Below are 6000 nucleotides of genomic sequence, written 5' to 3'. Positions count from 1 at the left end.
TGTTCTGTAATAACCAGAGTCTCTCTTTCTCTGCCTTCATCGACTCAGGCTGTGAGCGCAATCTAATCGACTCTGAGCTCGTCCAGCAGCTTCAGATTAAAACCATTCCCCTGTCTCAGCCTCTCAGTGTGTCTGCCATAGACGGAAAGAGACTCCATCGTGTTACCCACCAAACCCAGCCCCTCGAGCTACTTCTGTCAGGTAACCACCGAGAAACTATCACCTTTTTTGTGTTTCCTTCTGCATGTTCCCCCCTGGTCCTCGGATTCGAGTGGTTGGAGAAGCATAACCCTCACATAAATTGGACCAAACGTCTCCTGGAATCTTGGTCTACTACGTGCCACGAAACATGCCTTCGTTCTGCTGCACCGATGGCGGGGCCTCCTAGAGGTGGGGGGGAGATGGACTCTCCTGACCTTTCTTCTGTTCCCTCTGAGTATCACGACTTAGCCCCCGTTTTCAGTAAGGTCAGTGCGACGTCCCTACCTCCACATAGACCCTACGATTGTGCCATAGAACTTTTACCCGGTGCTCCTCTTCCAAGCAGCAGACTGTATAATATTTCCAAACCAGAAAGAGAGACTATGGAGAAATATATCAACGAATCATTGGCTGCTGGAATAATCCGTCCTTCATCCTCTCCTCTGGGCGCCGGTTTTTTCTTCGTGGGCAAGAAGGATGGTTCTCTGAGGCCATGCATTGACTATCGAGGTTTGAACCAAATAACTATTAAAAACAAATACCCACTGCCTCTTTTCGCCTCAGCTTTTGAACCAGTGCAGGGTGCAACTATCTTTACTAAGCTGGATTTAAGAAATGCTTATCACCTCCTCAGAATTCGAGAGGGTGATGAATGGAAGACAGCCTTTAAGACACCCTTGGGCCAGTTTGAGTACCTGGTGATGCCCTTTGGTTTGACTAACGCCCCAGCCTGTTTCCAAGCCCTTGTGAATGATGTTCTCAGAGATTTCCTCAACGTATTTGTGTTTGTTTACATTGATGACATTCTCATTTATTCCAAGGATCTCCATGAACACAAGAGACACGTCCGTCTCGTTCTACAGAGACTACTGGAGAATAAGCTGTTCGTGAAAGCCGAGAAATGTGAATTTCATCAGTCTTCAGTCACCTTTCTGGGGTTTGTGCTCGAGGGCGGCCAGGTAAAACATTCTGAGGACAAGATCAAGGCAGTCCTAGATTGGCCAGTACCTGAGAATCGAAAGCAATTACAGAGGTTTTTGGGGTTTGCTAACTTCTATCGCAGCTTCATCAGGAACTATAGCCAAACCGCCCTGCCATTAACCTCACTAACTTCTTCCAAACAAGTTTTTCAGTGGACTCCCGAGGCCCAAGCTGCATTCGAGAAATTGAAATCCATGTTTTCCAGAGCACCCGTGCTAATTCAACCTGATCCTTCGAGACAATTCATCCTTGAGGTGGACGCTTCAGATTCCGGTGTTGGAGCTGTTCTCTCCCAAAAAGACGACTCAAATCAAAGAATACACCCTTGTGCCTATTTTTCCTGTAATCTCTCCTCAGCTGAACAAAATTACGATGTGGGTGATCGTGAGCTCCTGGCAATCAAACTGGCGTTGGAGGAATGGAGGCATTGGCTGGAAGGAGCTGAGCATCCGGTCCTTGTGTGGACTGATCACAAAAATCTGGCTCATATCCAGTCAATCAAACAAGCTAACCCTCGCCAATCCAGGTGGTCCATCTTTTTCTCCAGATTCAACCTCATTATCACCTACACACCCGGATCCAAGAACGTGAAGCCCGATTCTCTCTCTCGTCTCTACTCTGCCGATCATCCAGAGACACCTGAACCTGTCCTCCCAGCCTCATGCACCATTGGAGTGGTCAACTGGGAAATAACGGACCTAATCAACTCAGCCCTTGCCACCGAACCAGATCCAGGTACCGGTCCGTCTAACCGCACATATGTTCCTTCTTCTGTCAGGTCCCGTCTGATTCAGTGGATGCACGCCGCAAAATTCTCCACCCATCCAGGAGTGAGTAGGACTGTCGCTCTAATCTCCAGGCGCTTCTGGTGGCCCACGCTCCATCGTGATGTTAGAGAGTATGTGTTGGCCTGTCCCACATGTGCTCGCAACAAGGCTTCGCATCAACCTCCTTCTGGTCTCCTTCAACCTCTACCTGTTCCCTCGCGTCCATGGTCCCACATAGCCATTGATTTCGTCACCGGTCTCCCTGTCTCCCGAGGTATGTCCACCATACTAACCATTGTCGACTGTTTCTCTAAGTCTTGCCATCTAGTCCCCCTGAGAAAACTTCCCACGGCCTTCCAGACAGCCCAGCTTCTTATCAAACATGTGTTCCGGCTTCATGGCATTCCCCAGGAGATTCTATCGGACAGAGGTCCCCAATTCATATCCCAGGTATGGAAGGCTTTTTGTTCTGCGCTCGGCTGCAAACCATCTCTCACCTCAGGTTACCATCCCCAAACGAATGGCCAGACCGAGCGTATGAACCAGCATCTGGAATCCACTCTCCGCTGTCTAACGTCCAATAACCCGGTGGATTGGAGCCTATACCTTCCCTGAATAGAGTATGCCCACAACTCTCTCTGTTCTGCATCCACTGGACAGTCGCCCTTCCAGGTCAGTCTTGGATATCAACCACCTCTTTTCCCCGCAGATGAGAGAGAGATATCGGTGCTGTCCGTTAATCATCACATCCATCGCTGTCGAAGGATTTGGAGGGAGACCATTGCCACACTCAACCAGTCAGCTGAATCAACCAAGCGTTTTGCTGACGCCAAGAGACGCCCCGCCCCGGAGTATTCTGTGGGCCAGGAAGTGTGGCTTTCCACTCGAGACATCCCCCTCAAGGGGATGTCTCGAAAACTTTCCCCGAGATTCATAGGCCCATTCAAAATCTCTCGTGTCATCAACCCATCAGCTGTCCGTCTCCAACGTCCTCCTTCCCTCCGAATCCATCCGACCTTCCATGTCTCCCAGATCAAGCCTGTTTCCTCGAGCCCCTTGTGCCCGCCATCCGACTCCCCACCACCCACCCTGGAAGTCGATGGCCATCCAGCCTTCACGGTCCGCCGTATTGTAGACTCCCGTCGACGAGGTCGCGGTTGGCAGTACCTCGTCGACTGGGAGGGCTACGGACCAGAAGATCGTCAGTGGGTCCCAGGCTCGTACATCCTCGATCCTGCCCTGATCGAGGAGTACGAGCGTTCCCGTCCTTCCACTTCCTCCGGACCGCCAAGGGGCGGTCGTTGAGGGGGGGGTACTGTTGGGAGCTGGAGAAAATACCATTTTTCTCCAGCAGAGTCCGCCGTGGATCCTCTGAGGGAGCCTCCTGCACAGGTGCAGCTCATCAAGACCATCAGAGGATCCACTACTTAAGCTGCCTTCAGACCTTACCTCAACGCCGCAGTGTTGTTCCAGTTGGTCAGCGCTAAAGCCTTGATCTCAGTGATTTTTCCATGTCCTTTATCCCGAGTCAGATTCTAACGTTTGTCTCTGTGCCTCTAGGTGACTCGTGCTTCCTCCGTGAAAGCTCTGGAAGAGCTAATCTGCCGAGCCGACCCTCCGAGCCAAACCCTGAAGATTCTCAGTCAACCTCTAAGCAGCTCTGGGCAAGAGCTAGGAAACCAAAGCCAAGGTCTGTTCTAATAAGACGTGAGACGCTGAAGCAGCTAACGGACTCTGCTAACACTAAACTTGTGCCTTTTAGAAAGGTCTCTGCCCACATTCCTCTGGATGCTTTGTCTGCTGGATTAAGATCAGTTCTAATGTGACGCATTGTGACTTCTGTTTCAGGTCTCTGATGATCGTTACTCTGTTAGCCACAAAGATCTGGAATCTCTGTGTGTCACTCATGATGTATTTGAGAACAGATGTGCTATCGGTCCAAAACACAGAGTCTATCATCTTGAATTCTAGGTCATTCGTCAGCATTCGATCTATCCGAGCAGCTAGAACTGCTGATGTTAGCTCCAGTCTGGGATAAGTCCACTTTAACCACTTTAAAGGGGCCACTCTTGCTTTTCCCATCACAAAGGCAATGTGAGGAGGTCTACATCTGCTGGTCAGTTGTAGGTAACTTACTGTCCCATAGCCACTCTCACTAGCATCGCAAAAATGGTGCAGTTGAGCACTTGTGACTTCAAAGCCAGCTCGTTTGTAGCATCTTCCAATTCTGAAGCTGGAAATCATCTGAAGTTCTTTAAGCCACTCCTTCCATTTAAATGCGAGAGCTGTTGGGATTTCTTCATCCCATCCGCAATTCATCTTGCACAACTCTTGGAGGATTTTTTTCCAGACTGCATAACTGGTGATAAGAATCCCAGGGGATCGTAAACTGAATTAAGCACAGACAGAATTCCTCTTCTATTATGTGGTTGTTCTTTCAAAGTGATATTAAAGAAGAATGTGTCAGATTCAATGTCCCATCTCATGCCAAGTGCACATTCTGCAGGAAGTTTGTCTCTCTCCAAGTCAATGTTCTTAATCTCTTTTGCCCGTTCCTCTAAGGGTAGTGAGACTAGGACAGCACGGCTGTTACTAGTCCATTTGGTAAGCTTAAATCCACCTGTCGCGCATACTGCCTTCAGGTCATGGACCAGAGTGATGGCCTTGCTTGGATCTGGAACTGATTTGAGACAATCATCCACATAAAAGTTGTGTCTGATGGTGGCAGGAACGGAAGTGTCCGCTTTATTCTTAGTATCCTCAGCTGTCTGTCGGAGTGCAAAGTTTGTGCAGCTTGGGGAGGAAACTGCTCCGAACAAATGTACGACCATTCTGAATTCTCTGAGTGGTTGGTTAGTGTTACCATCTGGCCACCATAAAAATCTCAGAAAGTCCACATCATTTTCAGGAATTCTGACTTGGTGGAAAATTCCCTCTATGTCCCCAATCACTGCCACTGATTCCTGTCGGAAACGAAGGAGTACACCCAATAAGGTGTTCATAAGGTCTGGGCCTTGCACTAACTCAGAGTTCAAAGACATACCTTGAAATGAAGATGTACAGTCGAAGACCACACGGATAGATGTTTTTGTTTGTGATAGACCCCGTGGTGTGGGATGTATCAATGTCTTCCATCCATCCAGAGGAGCTGTTCTTCAGGTACCATTTCTGCAAACCCTTTCTTGAAAACATCATTAATGAAGTTGACGTAATCATTTTTAAACGACTGGTCTTTCTCTGGTCTTTTCTTGAGGCCTACAGCTCTTTGTTCAGCCATTTTCCTATTGTTCGGCAGGTGAAGGTCATCTGTGTGGAATGGCAGTCATAATTCATACTGACCTTTCTTTGTGATAGATTTATTATTTGAAGAAATCTTTTATCTTCAACAGAGTGTTCTGCTTTCTCTTGGTGCGCCAATTCTGAGAAATCTTGATTGTATTGTCTGATCAAGAGTTCTTCCAGACGAGCCACTGATATTCTGTTGGATATTATCTGTGGTCGGCCGTGTTGGTCTAAGGGTGGGCTAGTACCCAGAGGTCCGTTTACTATCCATTCCAGGTGTGTTAGGACAGAATACGGCCTCTTCTCTTGGCTGTTAATGACCTTCAGCGGTTCTAAGGCTTTGGGAACATTCACTCAGATCAGCAGACTGATGTTGGCACTGATGGACTTCGACTGGACTGCTTGTAGGTAAGGCAATTGCTTGAGATCTTCGTCACATGTGATTTTCTCTCCGCTAACAGGTATGGCTGGTTGTGCAAATACCTCTGGAAGTTCTATGAAGTCATTACCATCTAGGCTGCATACTTGGAGTCCACTCAAATTGTAGGTCTGCACAGGCTTTTCTTGACCCATGGTTCGAAGTAAGATGTCAGTTTTCCTTCCTCTTATGGACAGTTGCTCCATGAGCGTCTCTGTACAGAATGTTGCAGAACTTCCTGAATCCAGAAAAGCATACGTTTCAACAACGTGAGTTCCTTTGGCTGTTTTTACCTTTACAGGCATGATAGGCAGTTTGTGGCCGATGGTACCGGCCCCTGTTTGGACCGTA

This window comes from Cyprinodon tularosa, unplaced genomic scaffold, assembly GCF_016077235.1.
Source record: "Cyprinodon tularosa strain WSP-4 unplaced genomic scaffold, ASM1607723v1 ctg207, whole genome shotgun sequence".
Lineage (NCBI taxonomy): Eukaryota > Metazoa > Chordata > Actinopteri > Cyprinodontiformes > Cyprinodontidae > Cyprinodon > Cyprinodon tularosa.
The sequence above is the reverse complement of the archived record's forward strand: the minus strand, read 5'-3'. Positions refer to the sequence as shown.